This window comes from Arachis ipaensis, chromosome B7 (genome assembly GCF_059453495.1).
Source record: "Arachis ipaensis isolate K30076 ecotype BB chromosome B7, ASM5945349v1, whole genome shotgun sequence".
NCBI lineage: Eukaryota > Viridiplantae > Streptophyta > Magnoliopsida > Fabales > Fabaceae > Arachis > Arachis ipaensis.
In genome coordinates this window covers 37,779,645-37,799,009 of record NC_142442.1, presented here as the reverse complement: position 1 = coordinate 37,799,009, position 19,365 = coordinate 37,779,645, and the positions used below count along the sequence as shown (strand labels likewise).

General features: G+C 38.5%; 1 non-coding gene across 1 annotated transcript; it reads right to left on the bottom strand.

The window, feature by feature from the left end:
* Window positions 1–558: 558 nt before the first annotated feature.
* LOC148550875 (small nucleolar RNA R71) lies at window positions 559–666 on the bottom strand. The gene has a single exon (XR_015893783.1). It is a non-coding gene; the product is annotated as a small nucleolar RNA R71 (small nucleolar RNA).
* Window positions 667–19,365: the final 18,699 nt, after the last annotated feature.

Below are 19,365 nucleotides of genomic sequence, written 5' to 3'. Positions count from 1 at the left end.
TGTTCTCTTCTCTTTCATATGAGCAGAAACAAAGATAAAGGCATACTTGTTCAAGCTGATCCTGAACCTGAAAGGACCTTGAAGAGAAAGCTAAGAGAAGCTAAAGAACATCTCTCTTTAGAAGGCCTAACAGAGCTTTTCAAGGAAGAAGAAACCATGGCAGCCGAAAACAACAATACCAACAATGCAAGGAAGGTGCTTGGTGACTTTACTGCACCTACTCCCGACTTCTATGGGAGAATCATCTCAATCCCTGCCATTGGAGCAAACAACTTTGAGCTTAAGCCTCAATTAGTTTCTCTAATGCAACAAAATTGCAAGTTTCATGGACTTCCATTGGAAGATCCTCATCAGTTCTTAGCTGAATTCTTGCAAATCTGTGACACTGTCAAGACCAATGGGGTTGACCCTGAAGTCTACAGACTTATGCTTTTTCCTTTTGCTGTAAGAGACAGAGCTAAGACATGGTTGGATTCACAACCCAAAGAAAGCCTGAACTCTTGGGAAAAGCTAGTTAATGCCTTCTCAACAAAGTTCTTTCCACCTCAAAAATTGAGCAAGCTTAGAGTGGAAGTTCAAACCTTCAGACAGAAGGAAGGTGAATCCCTCTATGAAGCTTGGGAAAGATACAAGCAATTGATCAGAAGGTACCCTTCTGACATGCTTTCTGAATGGAGCATCATAGGAATTTTCTATGATGGTCTGTCTGAACTATCCAAGATGTCATTGGATAGCTCTGCTGGAGGATCTTTTCATCTGAAGAAGACACCTGCAGAAGCTCAAGAACTCATTAAAATGGTTGCAAATAACCAATTCATGTACACTTCTGAAAGGAATCTTGTGAATAATGGGATAGCTCAGAAGAAAGGAGTTCTTGAGATTGATACTCTGAATGCCATATTGGCTCAGAATAAAATATTGACCCAACAAGTCAATATGATTTCTCAGAGTCTGTCTGAAATGCAAACAGCAACAGACAGTACTAAGGAAGCTTCCTCTGAAAAAGAAGCTTATGATCCTGAGAACCCAGCAATGGAAGAGGTGAATTACATGGGAGAACCCTATGGAAACACCTATAATCCTTCATGGAGAAATCATTCAAATCTCTCATGGAAGGATCAATAGAGACCTCAACAAGGTTTCAACAACAATAATGGTGGAAGAAACAGGTTTAGCAATAGCAAGCCTTTTCTATCATCTTCTCAGCAACAAACAGAGAATTCTAAATAGAGCCACTCTGATTTAGCAACCATTGTCTCTGATCTAATCAAAACCACTCAAAGTTTCATGACTGAAACAAGGTCCTCTATTAGAAATTTGGAGGTACAAGTGGGTCAGCTGAGTAAGAAAATTACTGAACTCCCTCCTAGTACTCTCCCAAGCAATACAGAAGAGAATCCAAAGAGAGAGTGCAAGGCCATAAACATGTCTCACATGGCCAAACCTGGAGAGGAGGAAGAGGCAGTAATCTCCACTGAGGAAGACCTCAATGGACGTCCACTGACCTCCAAGGAGTTCCCTAATGAGGAACCATGGGAATCTGAGGCTCAGATTGAGACCATAGAGATTCCATTAAATTTACTTTTGCCATTCATGGGCTCTGATGAGTATTCTTCCTCTGAAGAGGATGAAGATGTTACTGAAGAGCAAGTTGCTAAGTACCTTGGAGCAATCATGAAGCTAAATGCCAGGTTGTTTGGTAATGAGACTTGGGAGGATGAACCTCCATTGCTCATCAAAGAACTGGATGACTTGACTAGGCAGAAATTACCTCTGAAGAGACAAGATCCTGGAAAGTTCTCAATACCTTGTACCATAGGCACCATGACCTTTGAGAAGGCTCTGTGTGACCTGGGATCAAGTATAAACCTTATGCCTCTCTCTGTAATGGAGAAGCTAGGGATCATTGAGGTACAAGCTGCAAGAATCTCACTGGAGATGGCAGACAATTCAAAGAAACAGGCTTATGGACTTGTAGAGGATGTCTTGGTAAAAGTTGAAGACCATTACATCCCTGCTGATTTCATAATCCTAGAGACTGAGAAGTGTATGGATGAATCCATCATCCTTGGCAGACCCTTCCTAGCCACAGCAAAAGCTGTGATTGATGTTGACAGAGGAGAATTGATCATTCAAGTGAATGAAGACTCCCTTGTGTTTAAAGCTCAAGGATATCCCTCTGTCACCATGGAGAGGAAGCATGAAGAGCTTTTCTCAATACAGAGTCAAACAGATCCCCCACAGTCAAACTCTAAGTTTGGTGTTGGGAGGCCACAACCAAACTTTAAATTTGGTGTTGAACCCCCCACATTCAAACTCTAAGTTTGGTGTTGGGAGGTTCCAACATTGCTCTGAATATCTGTAAAGCTCCATGAGAGTCACTGTCAAGCTATTGACATTAAAGAAGCGCTTGTTGGGAGGCAACCCAATTTTTACTTATCTATATTACATTTCTATTTTCTTTTGTTATTTTATGTTTTCTATAGGTTGATGATCATGTGAAGTCACAAAAAAACAATTGAAAAATAAAAAACAGAAGGAAAAACAGAATGAAAAATAGAACACCCTGGAGGAGAAACTTACTGGCGTTTAAACGCCAGTAAGGGTAGCAGAATAGGCGTTAAACGCCCAGTCTGGCACCATTCTGGGCGTTTAACGCCAGAAATGGGCACCAGACTGGCGTTGAACGCCAGGAATGGGCAAGAAGTTGGCATTAAATGCTAGAAATGGGCAGCAGCCTGGCATTTAACGCCAGGATTGGCAGCAAGGGGCGTTTTGCACGCCACATGGTGCAGGGATGAGAAATCCTTGACACCTCAGGATCTGTGGACCCCACAGGATCGCCACCTACCCCACCTCTCTCTCTCTTCTTCACCCATTCACCAATCACCTCAATACCTCTTCCCCAAAAACCCCTCACCTATCAAATCCCACCATTCTCTTCACCACTCACATCCATCCTTCATAAAACCCCACCTACCTCACCATTCAAATTCAAACCACTTTTCCACCCAAACCCACCCATAATGGCCGAACCATACCCCCTCCCCACTCCTATATAAACCCATCTTCACTCCTTCATTTTCACACAACCTAAACACCACTTCTCCCCTTTGGCCGAAACACAAAGCCCCCTCCATCTCCTCTATTTCTTCTTCTTCTACTCTCTTCTTTCTTCTTTTGCTCGAGGACGAGCAACCTTCTAAGTTTGGTGTGGTAAAAGCTAAAGCTTTTTTGTTTTTCCATAACCATTAATGGCACCAATGGCCAGAGAAACCTCTAGAAAGAGGAAAGGGAAGGCAAAAGCTTCCACCTCCGAGTCATGGGAGATGGAGAGATTCCTCTCGAGGGTGTATCAAGACCACTTCTATGAAGTTGTGGCCAAGAAGAAGGTGATCCTCGAGGTCCCTTTTAAGCTCAAAAAGGGCGAATATCCGAAGATCCGACATGAGATCTGAAGAAGAGGTTGGGAAGTTCTCACCAACCCCATTCAACAAGTCGGAATCTTAATGGTTCAAGAGTTCTATGCCAATGCATGGATCACCAAGAACCATGATCAAAGTGTGAACCCGGATCCTAAGAATCGGCTTACAATGGTCCGAGGGAAATACTTAGACTTTAGTCCGGAAAATGTAAGGTTGGCATTCAATTTGCCTATGATGCAAGGAGATGCACACCCATACACTAGAAGGTCAACTTTGATCAAAGGTTGGACCAAGTCCTCATGGACATCTGTGAAGAGGGCGCTCAATGGAAGAGTGATTCAAGAGGGAAGCCGGTTCAACTAAGAAGGCATGACCTTAAGCCCGTGGCTAGGGAATGGTTGGAGTTCATCTAATGCTCAATCATTCCTACTAGCAACCGGTCTGAAGTTACTATAGACTGGGCTATCATGATTCATAGCATCATGATTAGAGAGGAAGTAGAAGTTCATGAGGTTATATCCCAAGAACTCTACAAGGTAGCGGACAAGTCCTCTACTGTAGCAAGGTTAGCCTTCCCTCACCTCATTTGTTACCTTTGCAATTCAGTTGGAATTGACATAGAGGGAGACATTCTCATTGATGAGGATAAACCCATGAGACAACTAAGGGTGGAGCACCAAGAGCATTCCATCCTCCTCCATGAAATTAGAGAAGACCAAAGAACCATGAGAGAGGAACAACAAAGGCAAGGAAGAGATATTGAGGAGCTCAAGCACTCAATAAGATCTTCAAGAGGAAGAACAAGCCGCCATCACTAAGGTGGACCCGTTCTTTAATTTCCTTGTTCTTTATTTTCCTGTTTTTTGAATTTTTATGCTTATGTTATTTATGTTTGTGTCTTTATTACATGATCATTAGTGTCTAAGTGTCTATGCCTTAAAGCTATAAAAATGAATCCATCACCTTTCTTAAATGAAAAATGTTTTTAATTGAAAAAGAAAAAGAAGTGCATGAATTTCAAATTTTAAAATAGTTTAATTATCTTGATGTGATGGCAATACTATTATTTTTCTGAATGAATGCTTGAACAGTATATATTTTTGAATTTGATTGTTTATGAATGTTAAAATTGTTGGCTCTTGAAAGAATGATGGGAAAAGGAGAAATGTTATCTGATGATCTGAAAAATCATAAAATTGATTCTTGAAGCAAGAAAAAGCAGTGAAAAGCTTGCAGAAAAAAAAAGAGAAAAGAAAAAAAAAAGAGAAAAGCAAGCAGAAAAAGCCAATACCCCTTTAAACCAAAAGGCAAGGGTGATAAAAAGGATCCAAAGCTTTGAGCATCAGTGGAAAGGAGGGCCCACAGGAATAAAAATCCTGGCATAAGCGACTAAACCAAGCTGTCCCTAACCATGTGCTTGTGGCGTGAAGGTGTCAAGTGAAAACTTGAGACTGAGCGATTAAAGTCGAGGTCCAAAGCAAAAAGAAGAGTGTGCTTAAGAACCCTGGACACCTCTAATTGGGGACTCTAGCAAAGCTGAGTCACAATCTGAAAAGGTTCACCCAATTATGTGTCTGTGGCATTTATGTATCCGGTGGTAATACTGGAAAACAAAGTGCTTAGGGCCACGGCCAAGACTCATAAAGTAGCTGTGTTCAAGAATCAACATACTTAACTAGGAGAATCAATAACACTATCTGGATTCTGAGTTCCTATAGATGCCAATCATTCTGAACTTCAAGGAATAAAGTGAGATGCCAAAACTGTTCAGAAGCAAAAAGCTAAAAGCCCCGCTCATCTAATTAATACTGATCTTCATAGATGTTTTTGGAATTCATTGTAGATTCTCTTCTTTTTTATTCTATTTGATTTTCAGTTGCTTGGGGACAAGCAACAATTTAAGTTTGGTGTTGTGATGAACGGATAATTTATACGCTTTTTGGCATTGTTTTTAGTATGTTTTTAATATATTTTAGTTAGTTTTTATTATGTTTTTATTAGTTTTTAAATAAAATTTACTTTTCTGGACTTTACTATGAGTTTGTGTATTTTTCTGTAATTTCAGGTATTTTCTGGCTGAAATTGAGGGACCTGAGCAAAAATCTGATTCAGAGGCTGAAAAAGGACTGCAGATGCTGTTGGATTCTAACCTCCCTGCACTCAAAGTGAATTTTCAGGAGCTACAAAAGCCCAATTGGCGTGTTCTCAATTGAATTGGAAAGTAGACATCCTGGGCTTTCTAGCAATATATAATAGTCCATACTGTGCCCGAGATTTGACGGCCCAAACAGGCGTTCCAAGTCAGCTCATGAATTCTGGCGTTTAACGCCGGAACTGGCACAAAAGCTGGAGGTAAACGCCCAAACTGGCACAAAAGCTGGCGTTTAACTCCAAGAAAAGTCTCTACACATGGAAGCTTCAATGCTCAGCCCAAGCACACACCAAGTGAGCCCGGAAGAAGATTTCTGCATTAATTACTGATTTCTGTAAACCCTAGGCTACTAGTTCTCTATAAATAGGACCTTATACTGTTGAATTTTCATCTTTCGACGTTTAGTCCCTAGACCTTGGAGGCTGGCCATTCGGCCATGCTTACACCATTATCACTTTTGTATTTTCAACGGTGGAGTTTCTACACACCATAGATTAAGGTGTGGAGCTCTGCTGTTCTTCATGAATTAATACAAAGTACTATTGTTTTTCTATTCAACTCAAGTCTATTTCTTCTCCAAGATATTCATTCGCACCCAAGAACATGATGAATGTGATGATTACGTGACACTCATCACCATTCTCACCTATGAACGCCTGACTGACAACCACTTCCGTTCTACATGCAAACAAGCTTGAATGCGTATCTCTTGGGTTTCTAATCTAAGATTGGAACCTTCGTGGTATAGGCTAGAATTATTGACGGCCATTCCTGAGATCCGGAATATCTAAACCTTGTCTGTGGTATGCTGAGTAGGATCTGGGAAGGGATGACTGTGACGAGCTTCAAACTCGCGATTGTGGGGTGTGTGACAGACGCAAAAGGATCAATGGATCCTATTCCGACATGATCGAGAACCGACAGATGATTAGCCGTGCAGTGACAGCGCATTTGGAACGTTTTCACTGAGAGGACGGGAAGTAGCCATTGATAACGGTGATGCCCAACATAAAGCTTGCCATGGAAAGGAGTATGAATGATTGGAAGAAGGCAATAGGAAAGCAGAGGTTCAGGAGGAACAAAGCATCTTCATACGCTTATCTGAAATTCCAACCGAAGAATTACATAAGTATCTCTATCTTTATTTTATGTTTTATTTATCTTTTAATTATCAATTCTCCATCACCATCTGAATCCGCCTGACTGAGATTTACAAGGTGACCATAGCTTGCTTCAAGCCGACAATCTCCGTGGGATCGACCCTTACTCACGTAAGGTTTATTACTTGGACGACCCAATGCACTTGCTGGTTAGTTGTGCGGAATTGTGACAAAGTGTGATTCACGTTTAAGAGCTCAAAGTCCTTTAGCACCATTGTTGATGATCACAATTTCGTGCACCACCTATCCTAGTTATCCTTATCAATGATGATGAAAATTGAGTCTTAATTCCACTTTGTTAACCTTTACTTAAAGCAAGGGAAGGTCAAGTGACTAATTAGTTTGATCTTCAGATCCTATTTATTTCCTAAGAAAAGATTGGGATTATTGAAGTTCAATTCAATTAGAAAGGATAACAATTATCAATCATGTTTGAGTTTGATAACTCCTGAGTCACTGATTTCTTAACCAAGACCAAAAGGGAGAAAAATCAATCTACTGGAATAAAAATGTCTTCAGATTGGGAATAACAGTAACATAAATAAAAGAAAGCAATCATAAACTGAAATACCTCAAATAACATTAATTTGAAAGAGTAATCTGTAACATGGAAGAATTCATAAATTAAATTGGAAAAATAAGTAATTAAAAAGGAATATTCAACCTGATAAAAAGAGATAATCCTGAAAGCGAATAAAATCCTAAATCTAAATCCTAATCCTAAAGAGAGAGGAGAGAATCTCCCTCTCAAACTAAATCTAAATCATGAAAGCTAACTAATTGGAGAGTCTACTTGAACGGATGCATTCCCCCACTTCATAACCTCTGATCTGTGCCTTCTGGACTTGGATTTGGGCCAAAAAGGGCTTCAGAAATCGCTGGGAGCATTTTCTGTAATTTCTGGTGCGTGGCCTCTGTCATGCGGCCGCGTGGGTCACACGTCCGCGTCATCTGCGTTATGCTCAAGGTGCGTGATCGCGTTAGTCACGCGGTCGCGTCGCTGTTAATTTGCGCTGGCATGCGGCCGCGTCATCCATGCGATCGCGTCACTGCCAGTTTCTTCAAAAACTCCGTTTTATGCTTTCCTTCCCTTTTTGTATGTTTCCTTTCCATCCTTTAAGTCATTCCTGCCTTAGGAGATCTGAAATTACTCAACACACGAATCACGGCATCGAATAGAAATAAATAGTAATTAAAATAGTTATTTTTAAGGCATAGGAAACATGTTTTTTACATACATCACATAATAAGGAAGGGAAAGTAAAACCATGCAATTAATATGAATAAGTGGGTGAAGGATTGAATAAATCACTCAATTTGAGCACAAAATATATCATACAATATGGGTTTATCACTCGGGTCGTCTTCTCAAGGAACCCTCCTCAACATCAATTTCAAACATCTTTGAAGGAGGCTTTATAACTTGACTTTCCCATGGGGTTTAGCATCTCCTAAGTCTTCAACCACTTCTTCTTCTTCAATAATTACAGCTTCCTCCACTTGTTCCAGTACAAAGTCATGCTCTGTACTGTCCACTGGAGTTTCTAGTATCTCCTTCATGCTACGTTCTTCATTAGATTGCCCACATAAAGCCATGGGGGTTCCTTGAGTGTCCGAATGTCGGGAAGGTAGTCTATTTATTGCTTGATTCAATTAGTGAAGTGTGGCATGAAATTTTTCAAATGTTTCTTTGAGTTGCTCCCTTGATTCTTGGGGTGATGGATATGGACATGGTGCATAGGGAGGTGGTGGTTCTTGGGAGTAATTGGGTTGGAATTGGGGTGGATAAGGGTTAGGGTCATATGGAGGTAAATGGTGGTAGTTGGTTTGTGAGTGTGGTGGTTCATAGGCATATGATGGGGCTTGTTGGTAATTACAAGGGGGTCCACCATATCTATCATCTTGGTATGTACCTCGGAATGGTTTCTGACTATAGTAATTTGGTGGGTGATGGTTGTCACAAAAGGGTCCACCAGTACTATTGTTTCGGCATGCATTCTGGAATGGTCGTCGTCCATGGTACTTTGGAAGGTGTTGTTGCCTAAAGGGTTGATCAGATCCTCGTGGCTCCGTTCAACTCTGATTGTTTTGACCTTGATGCATGTTCCTGTTATAATTTCCATTCCTTGCAACAACATTCGAACCAAACTCAAAGCGAGAGGGGTGAGAATTCATGGTAACTAATAAAAATTAAAAATAAAAATAAAAACAAATAAACAGGTAAAAGAAAATAAAATAAAATAAAATAAATAAGAGAAAAGGTTTGAAAAAGATTTGATTTTAAGATTAGAAAAAAATAAGATAAGTTAGGTGAGAGAAGATAAGTTTTTAAATTAAGAGGTTTTGAAATTTAAATTTTTTAATTTGAAAATTAAATTTTGAATTTTAAATTTTGAAATTTAAATTTTGATATTTGATATTTGAAATTTGAAATTTGAAATTTGAAATTTGAAATTTGAAATAAGATAAGATAAGATTTTGAAAAAGATATGATTTTTTTGAAAAAGATTTGAATTTTGAAATTTAAAACTAAGATAAGATAAGATAAAAATTTTAAAATAAAAATCTGAAGTTTTTTTAAAAATAAAAACAAATAAACAAGCAAAAAGCAAATATTTACAATAACCAATAATAAGGCACACGTTTGCAATTCCCCGGCAACGGCGCCATTTTGAAAGAACGAAACTCTCGCGCGATCTAGAATTTTCACAATAAATTCGCATTGTAAGTATAGCTTCTAGACCGACAAGAATTCCTTTCTTACAAAAGTTTTGGTTGTCACTTAAGCAAACCCAATAAAATTGATAACCGAGTATTTAAACCTCGGGTCGTCTTCTCAAGGAATTGCAGGGAGGTATGACTTATTATTAGCTATGGAAAAGGTAGAATTTTGGGTTTTTTGAAATAAAGAGCAAGTAATTTAATTGACAAGAAAAATAAATTAATAATAATGAAATCTCTTGGCAAGGTATAAGAATTAGAATTCCTATTCCAGTTATCCTTATCAGATGTGATGAGAATTGGGTTTTAATCCCACTTAGTTAAGTCAAGTGGACTAATTAATTTAATCCTCAAGTCCTAATCAATCCCTGTGGGAATACTAGCTTCAGAGCGATCCAAATCAATCAGTAATCTGCCAATTTCAATCACTGCTGAGTTTGACAACTCAAGTGTTACCAATTACTTAACCAAAGCCAAAAGGAAGAAAATGTCTAAATTAAAGTAAAAGCGTCCATATAAATAAAGCAAAGCAAAGTCAAATCTGAAATACCTCAAATTATATTAAATAAAACATTCAAATCTAAACACAAAGAGTTCATAAACAAAATTGAGAAAATAAATAAAAAGAACATTAAACCTGTGATTGAAGAAGATGAAATCCTAATCCTAAGAGAAATCCTAATCCTAAATCCTAAGAGAGAGGAGAGAGCCTCTCTCTATAAAAACTACATCTAAAACTGAAAATTATGAATTATGAGCTGATATCCTGAGTCTCTGCATGTTCCCTGACTTTAATCTGTCTTTCTGGGCCGAAAGCTGGGTCAAAACGCGGCCCGAAATCGCCCCAGCGTATTCTGTTATTTCTGCAGATCGCGCAGGTCACGCGTACCCGTCATCCACGCGTGCGCATCATTCAGCATTTTTCTTTACCACGCGTACGCGTTGTTCACGCATTCGCGTCACTGCGCTTTCTCCATTTTTGCGCGGTAGCGTGAGCTATGCGTCCGCGTCGATTCTCGCTGGTCATCTCCTTAATTTCTTGTGCTCCTTCCATTTTTGCAAGCTTCCTCTCCATTATCTAAGCCATTCCTGCCTTATAAAGCCTGAAACACTTAATGCACAGATCATGGCATCGAATGGTATAAATTAAAGCTTTAGGAAGCAAGTTTTCAATCATAGAATAAATCTAGGAAGGAATTGTAAAAGCATGCAAATCATATGAATAAGTGGGTGAAAAGCTGATGAAAACCACTCAAATTAGCACAAGATAAACCATAAAATAGTGGTTTATCAAGCCCCGATTGCCGCACCATTTGCAGCCACACAACCGTAGCGTCAAGCTCTACAAAGCCCAGTCAATAATTAGGTAAGAAAACCACTTATGTGCTCTTATTTCTTCCTTCCCAATTTCAAAAATATATGAATAATTATGTTAAAAATTGTTTAATTCCGGTGTCTAGACTCGAATTAGCTTGAGGAGAACATTCAATCTTGCTTCTTTGGTGTTTGTGTAAGGTGAGAATCCTAGAACCCTGGCTAATTCATTGATTAAGTGTTTTGGGTATGTATATGTGATAAATATGTTGGGTGTATGTATATATGTGATATGAAGCAATTGAATATGTTGGAAGCTTAATTGGAAGCTTGGAGAGAGATTTAGTTGCTGAATTTTGGAGTTGAGGGCTTGCAATTTTGCCTAAGTGGGTTGTCTTGGATTATATGTGGAAATCGACCAAGGTATGGTTTAGGTTTCTCGTATTTAATATATAATGTCTTGTGAAAACTTAGGCTAGGTGACCATAGGAAAGGAATGAATGCATGTGTTTGTTAAATTGTTTTGTGCCTTGAGGTTAACTGTGAACTAAGTTGGGAGTTGGTTGTTGTTTAATATTGGGGATGAAGTCTAGAAGGTTATATGATGCTTTAATATGATTGGTAAGGTTTTAGAATTGGATATGTGTATATGATGAATGATTGATGACCTTGTTAGTTAGTTAAGAAAATTTATGTATGAAATGGTGTAATATTAAGGTATGATTGATTGTGGAGTTAGTGTTGTGTTGGTATTTTATGGTATGTTGCTGTGCTGAATATAGGTATAAGAGGTTAGATTTGAGTTTGGTTTTTACCATGGTTCTAAAAACTGAACCAGACTGGCCGGTTCAATCGGGTTAATAGGAAATCGGTCAGCTAGCCGGTCCGGGTAAGCCTAGAAACCGTCTGGCAAAAAACCGGTAAAAAAACTGGTCAAACCGGCGGTTAACCGATGAACCGGTAGAACCGTCTGGTTTTTTAGAGGGTTTCCAGTTCGGAAATATACCCTCTAAAACGTCGCTATTTTGTGTAAAAAAATAAAAAAAAAAGAAGAAGAAAGGCATGTGCTAAAGCTAAACCCTAAATCACCAAACACCAATTGAAGCCACTCATCTCTCCTCTCTTCTTCGTGTCCAACACCCACAATCCTCTCCTCTCTTCGAATTCCAACAACAGCCACCACCCACCATCCCACTTCAGAGCTTGAACTCAACGCCGAACCCTTCTCTCCTTTCTATATATGTCGCCCTCTCTGTCCGAGCTCGCTTTGTCGCTGTGGGTCGTGCCGCTTCGCTGCTCCTCATCGTGGGTCATTGCCACTTCACTGCTCCTCGCCGTGGGTCATCGCCGCTTCTCGTATCTTTGCCGTGAGTCCTCGCCGCTTCTCTCCTCCTCGTCGTTTCTCCTTTTCCCCTCCTTGCTGGTGTCGTTTCTGCTTCTATGCTCCGCACCGTGTCTCACCGTCATTGCTTCTCTGTCGTGGCTTCTCTTTTTCGCGTGGAGTCTCGCAGTCGAAGCGGCTACCTTTTGTCGCGTCTCAAGTCTCTAGTCTCTGCTTCAACCATCGCAGGCCTCAGATCTCAAGTTTCAAGTCTCTTCTTCTCTGCTTCAAGCCTTCAACCCTCTCAGGTCTCAAGTTTCAATCTCTAACACTCCCTGATTCCATTTCCCTAACTATATCCCTCTGAAATTTCAAATTTATTCTGTACATGCATATGATGTATTATTGATGATTCTACTAAATTTTGAGATATTAATGTTTTGAATTTTTATTTCAATTCAGTCTGTTCATATTGAATTAATTCTACTGAAGATTGAGTTATAAATTCGATTGTTTAATTTATTAATTTGACTGAGATTGATGTTTAGATCCAACCTGTTGTATTTGTTATGGTGAATTGTTGTTTTGTTGCTATTGATTCAAAATAAAAACATTGCCACAATTCTAGATTGAATTTACTATTTGACTTCATATGATTTGGTTGAATTATGCTTATGGTTCTGGATACATGTTTTGGATGTTTTGGTGAGTGACTTGATTGACTTAACAGAAGAAATTCACATACTCAAGAGTTGGAGTTTTTTTAATAATTTTATTATATATTTAATGAAATCGGTTCAACTCTGGTTGAACCTCGGTTGGACCATTAACCCATTAAACTGGTCACCTGACCGGTTCAATGACCGGTCCAGTTTTCACAACCTTGGTTTTTACTAAAAATTGAGGTTTGAAGTTTTTGTGTAAAAATAATTTTTGGCCGAACTTCGGAGAGCCATAACTCATTTTTCGGATTCCCAAATTGTTTCAAACTTGTTTCATATAAATATTGGGTCTGTGAAGTTTATCTCGTTTGAAGAACGGATGAAAAACCTTTTAAAACGAGAAAGTTATGCGCATCAGAAGTTCGAAAGGTAAAATTGAAATTCTGCAGACTTAGCCATTTTTGGCCAATCTGCAGTGTATGCGTACACATACCCCTCATTCGTGAAGGGTCATTTATGTCTAGCGTACATGCGTACGGGGACAAGGTTATGCATACGCAAAATGGGGCAAACTGCACGCCCACGCGTACGCGTGGCCCGTGTTTCATCAAACCTAAGTTTTGTGTTTTTAAAGGTAAATTTCGAACTTCTAAACTTCTATTTTCATTGTTTTAACCCTAGATCTTAGTAGTATGCCTAGTTATGAGATGAAACTAGAAATAGGTGGTAACTTGGAGATAAAGAAAGTTTGAGAAGTGATTATTTAGGTGTGAGGAGGTAGGATGCATAGGTATTTGTATATATATACTACTTAAATTATGAAACTAGCTAAAGAAAGGAATAAATGGTACATCAGAGAACTCTTTCTTAAAAGTGCGATCCCAGGAGATGGTGGAAGGTAAGGATCCCATTCTTTGTTCCTCCTGGTATTATAAAATTGCCTCGAGGGAGATGGTGGGAGGTAAGGATCCCCTCCTTTGTTCCTCCTGGGCATATGAGAACGTACCTCCTAGGTAGACGCTAGGGTTGTGGTTTCGCCCCACTTGCTCCGGGTTACGATGAATTATGTATAAAGGTGCAGTTATATGATATATAAGTGAAGTTATGGCCATAATAAATGATTATGAAATGTTTATGAATGAATGTGAAATGATTATCTGAGATACGAGTTTCCCGGGGTAAAGTACCGTGGCTTGCCACCCCGTGTTCCAGGTTGAGACTCGATACTCTGTTGACTCTACGTGGTAAGGGTGACCAGGTACTTATAAATTCCCAAGAAGGTTAACCCCCATTGAGTAAAGTTTTATACATATAGGGTTAAGTATGATTTTGGTCCCTAACGTAGAGGCCGAAAATCGATTTCGTCCCCAACTTTTTTTTTCACTACAAAATGGTCCCCAAGATTTCAGTTTGTTTTAAAATCGTCTTTTTTATCAATTTTATTTTTTATTACCAAATTACCCTTCATTAAAAAATTATAAAATAAAATAAAAAAGAAAAAAAAGAAAGAAAGGCATCAGAGGGAGAAAGAGAATCGGGGGAGGGGGGAGCGAGAAAGAGAAGGGTGGGGGGAGAAAGAGAATTCGGGGGAGAGGGGAGGGAAGGCCGCACCGCTGCACCGTCGCACCGCCGCACCACCGACTGTGATTAGAAGGGAAAACAGGGAGCAAGAGAGGAGAAAGCTAAGGGAGAAGAGAGAGATCGGAAGGGAGAAAGCTAAGGGCCACCGCCGCTACTCCTCGCCGTCGCCGCCGCTGCTCCTGCTCCTCGCCGTCGCCGCCGCTGCTCCTGCTCCTCGCCGTCGCCGCCGCCGCTCCTGCTCCTTGCCGCTCGCACTGCTACCCGTGTCCTTGCCGCTGCTCCATGACCCTCACCACCCGCCACTTCTTCTTCTTCTTCTGTGAACTGGATTTTTAGTTTTGAATTTTGTTGATGGTTCTGAGTTTTGATTGTTCTGATTTTTTGAGTTCTGTTTTTCTGATGGTTGATGGTTCTTCTGATTTTCAATTTTGTTGATGGTTCTTCTTCTTCTGATGATGATGATGGGGTTTTGGTTTAACTTGAGCTTCTGGTTGATTTTGTTGTTCTGATGATGATGATGATGATGATGACCATGATGATAATGATGGTGGTGGTGGTGGTGGTGGTGGGTTCTGGTTCAGTTTGGGCTTCTGGTTGATTTTGGTTGATTTTTGGGGAAGTTTTGATGATGATGATGATGATGACCATGATGATAATGGCGGTGGTGGCAGTGGGTTTTGGGCTTAGGCTTCTGTTCTGCTTGCTTCTGTTGAGTTTGGTTGATTTTGGGGTGGAGGGGGAAGGGTATTTTCGTCCAAAGGACGATTTTAAAACAAACTGAAACTTTGGGGACCATTTTATAGCAAAAAAAAGTTAGGAACAAAATCGATTTTTGGCCTCTACGTTGGGGACCAAAATCATACTTAACCCATATATGTATCAATTGTGAATGAGAAGAGAAAAAGCTATACATAGACTCATGGGGATGCGCGACGGGGGACAGTCTAGGGTTTAGCAGCCGGACTTGTCAGATTGACTTGATAACCGACATATGAGGCTCATCAGTCATAGGACAGGTTGGCATCATATGCATATTGTTTAAATTGTTTGCTTGTGCATTAATTGGGATTGCCTAAGTGATTATAATATGCTATGTGTTTTATTTGCTATCTATATTACTTGTATTCTACCTGTGTTTGTCATTGTCTATTTGTTTGTCTTTGTAATTTTACCGAAGATGGAGGAACAGAAGAAAGGCAGAGAGAATTAAGGTTCTAGTTAAGTTTTAGTTAGATTTAAGGAAAGGGTTAAGTTTAGAAAGCCTTAGAGAACCATCCCGATTCATGGTTTCTATTTTAGTCCCTTAAGTTTTATAATCTAAGTGTCAGTGTTCTAGGATTGCCTTTGGCATTCCCAGGACCTTATATCTTATGTATGTGGTACCTTTACCATGCTGAGAATCCCTGGTTCTCATTCCATACAGATATTTGTGATTTTCAGATGCAGGTCGGGCGGCACCTCGCTGAGGCATGTTGGAAGCTTCTGATAGTGGAGATCCTTGTCTTTGGGGCTTTATCTTATATATATCTATATATAGATACTTTTATCTCCACTGCTTATATATTTGATGTATTAACTTCCTCTTAGAGGTTATGTTGGAGAAATAGGTTCTGCAACTCTGTATTTTTGGTTTATTTTGGGTTCTCTTATATATATGTATGTATACTTATGTGCTCAGGCTGATTTATCTTTGCGAGCCGAGTCTTGAGCTTTGATATTTGTACCTTGAAACTCTCTTTCAGTTACATCTATGTTAGCTTCTCCTATCTTTTCCGTTTAACGTTTATGTGTCGTCAGTGTTGCGCTTTTGGTTTTACCGTTTTCAATTTTAAACTTTTCTTCGAAGGCTCCTAGAATATATATATGAGTTTTTATTTTTAGAAGACGTAGCGCCTCGCCACCTCTGTTTTACATCCTAGGTATAAAGCTCTGTTTGGTAGGGTGTTACATAAACAACCAAAACCACAAGATTTTTCAATACCACAAGTTTAAATTCGAATTTATCATGAACTGTGAAAATAGGATATGAGAACTCAAGATTCTTGCCAATGTTTTTGGATAGAATTGTGGAGGATGAGAAGGCCTTTGCGTGGCCGCAAACGATGCAAAAATCGAAACTCAGAATCACAAGTTATGGTGATTTGAGTGTTTGAGAGCTAGGGTTTCACTCTCATTTCTCTTCTCTTTCAATTTCACATGAACACTATGAATGAGGGTTATGTTATGCTGAATAGCCATTAGTAAGGTCTTATATATGCTGGGCTTGGGTTCAACTTAGGCCAGGTTCACTTATATGGCCCGTTTGGTCTAACTTCGGGCCAAAACCTTTAAGATTAGCATTTTAATCTACGTTTTAAACATTTTTATCTTCTAAAACATGAATTTTAACTTTTTAACATTTTTCACTTATAATTAATTTTCTCAGCTGTAGTACCAGACAGATCTCAACCAGTACTGTCGATTAAATTTTCAGTGCGCGTTTTTACGCAGAAAAATATGTTTTTTGACTCGTAAAAATCCTCTGAGTCCAAATATCATCTTTAAATTGTTAAATTTTGATTTCTAAATTTTTCAACCATTTTTGCTCATATTTAATTAATTACTTATTTAATTACAGTTTGACCGGATTTTACAGAAATGGTTGGGAAGGGTTGAGAGATGTTGGTTTGGTTGGAATTCCTGAAGGGTGGCAAAGTACGAGTTTTAGAGGAGGTGTTGCCAAAATTTTTATAAGTATTTAAGTGAAATTGAATAATAAGAATTAACTTATTGTGGTTTGGTGAATTATGAGAAGAATTATGTTTTGGGGGCGCTTTAAGTGAAAAATAAAGTAATGAAAATAGGTATTTAGGAATAAATAATTTTTGAGTCTTTGAGGAAAAATTTTGAGTTTGAAAAAGAAATTGAAGCTGGTTTCGAGAAGTTTTTAATGAATTTAAAAGCAATTGAATTTGATTGAAGAATTCTGTTTTGAGACGTTTTAGAGTAGTTAAAGTATTTAAATTTGATTTAGCGAAACAGGATAATTTTCGAGTCTTTTGGGAATGTTTTGAACTTAAGAATGAAATTGAAATCAGTTTTGGAAACTTGGTAACTAAAAAAATGAGTTTATTTGATTGATTGTAATTACAGAGTTACAGTTTGAGAATTTTAATGAATTTAAAATAATGAGATTGATTATTCAAGGTTAAACAAAAATGAGATTTATTTGATTTTGAATAACCATGGAAAGGATTATATTTTTGAAGTTTCCTAGAGATTTCAAAGTAATTGCTTAAGAACAAAAATGATTATGTTTTCTAGTAAGATTTAAATTGGTAAAATAAGGTGATTTTTTAGTTTTTTGGTGAAAAGAATTTGGGGGTGAATATAACAGATTGAATTGAGTAATTTCTCGATAAGAAATTTGTTAAATGAAATATTTTTATGTTATATTGGGATATATGTGAAATTGATTTTTACGGTGATGAGACATTGCTCAGTGTTACGGTGGACAAGTTTGAGGTTGAGGATTCCCTCTCTTGCCACATTGAAAAATTGGATAGAAGGTTGAGGATTTCCTTTGGTCCAATTCCCAACTGTGGTGAGGACAGTGGCTTGGTCCCGTTCACAGATTAATGAATTTGACTATGATGGTTTATTGATGATGAATTATAATTTACTGACTTGGTTAAAATTATGAATCATGATTGAATATGATTATGTAATTGATTGAATGATGTGTAATAAGGTGTAATCATGAGTTGAGGTATTATGAACCACAAGTTGAGGTTGAGGATTTCCTCATCTTGTGTTGGAATTACAAGTTAGGTTGAGGATTCCCTCTCTTGTCGCATTGGAAGTTGGATAAAAGGTTAGGGATTCTCTTTGGTCTAATTTCCAACTGTGATGAGGACAATGATTTTATCTCACTCATAGTTTAAGGAATAATTATCCTTATGATAAATTTGAACATAATGAATTATGATTATGATGAGATTTGATTGAAATATTATTATATATAATTGCTGTTTTGACTTTGATCTTGGTTAGGTTTGATTATTATTATTATTTGAAATGAGATTTTGATTGATGTTGTGGGGATGGTGGTTTTGTTCTGCCCACGATAAGGACAGTGACTCTGTCCTGCTCACGAATAGGTAAGTTGAGATTACAGATTCTCCCTCTTACTACGATAGACAAGTTAAGGTTAAGGATTTCCTCTCTTGTTGTAGTGGACAAGCGGAGTTGAGGATTCCTTGTCTTGTTATATCGGGAAATTGGATAGAAGGTTGAGGATTTCCTTTAATTCAATTCCTGATTGTGGTGCGAACGAATTAGGTTGAGGATTCCCTATCATTGCATCACAGTCTCTCTTTGATTGTGAAGTATGGTGGGTACTATATCCCGAGAGTGTGGTGAGTACTATATTCCGAGAGTGTAGGAAACACTATATTCTAGATAGCGTTGCCTCCAATGAGATAGTAGAAGGTTGAGGATTCCTTTCTAGAAGATTGAGGATTCCCTTCTTGTTGCTTCTCTTAGGGATGCACGACAGGGAGACAATGTCCGTGTTAGCTACCGGATGTGTCGAGTCTGGCATTTTAACCGACACGTAATCTCATGGGCAATAGGATAGGCATGCATTATACTACATTTGTTTGAAATTATTTGGGTCTGTATAATTATTTTAATTTGTCTAATTGATATTCTGTTAACTGCTAATTGTACTACTTGTTATAATTATTCTCTATGCGTGATTCTTTGATTGTCTATTGATTGCTTGTATTTGTGACTTGTTGATTCCGAATTATGGTGGTTGTGTTGAGGTATTTTGAGCCGGAGGCCGTAGTAGATTGACTTTATGATGGTTGAATGCTAGATGCATAAGGTCGTGATTGGGTAAGATATATGCCATGGTAAGTTTGGTAAAAATTAGTATGCATATTGACTTGTGGTGGTATGATTGATGATTTTGGTTTTGAATGAATAATCACATTACTTTGAAATGGAGATTGAGATTTGGTGAATTAATGAGTAAAGAATTGGA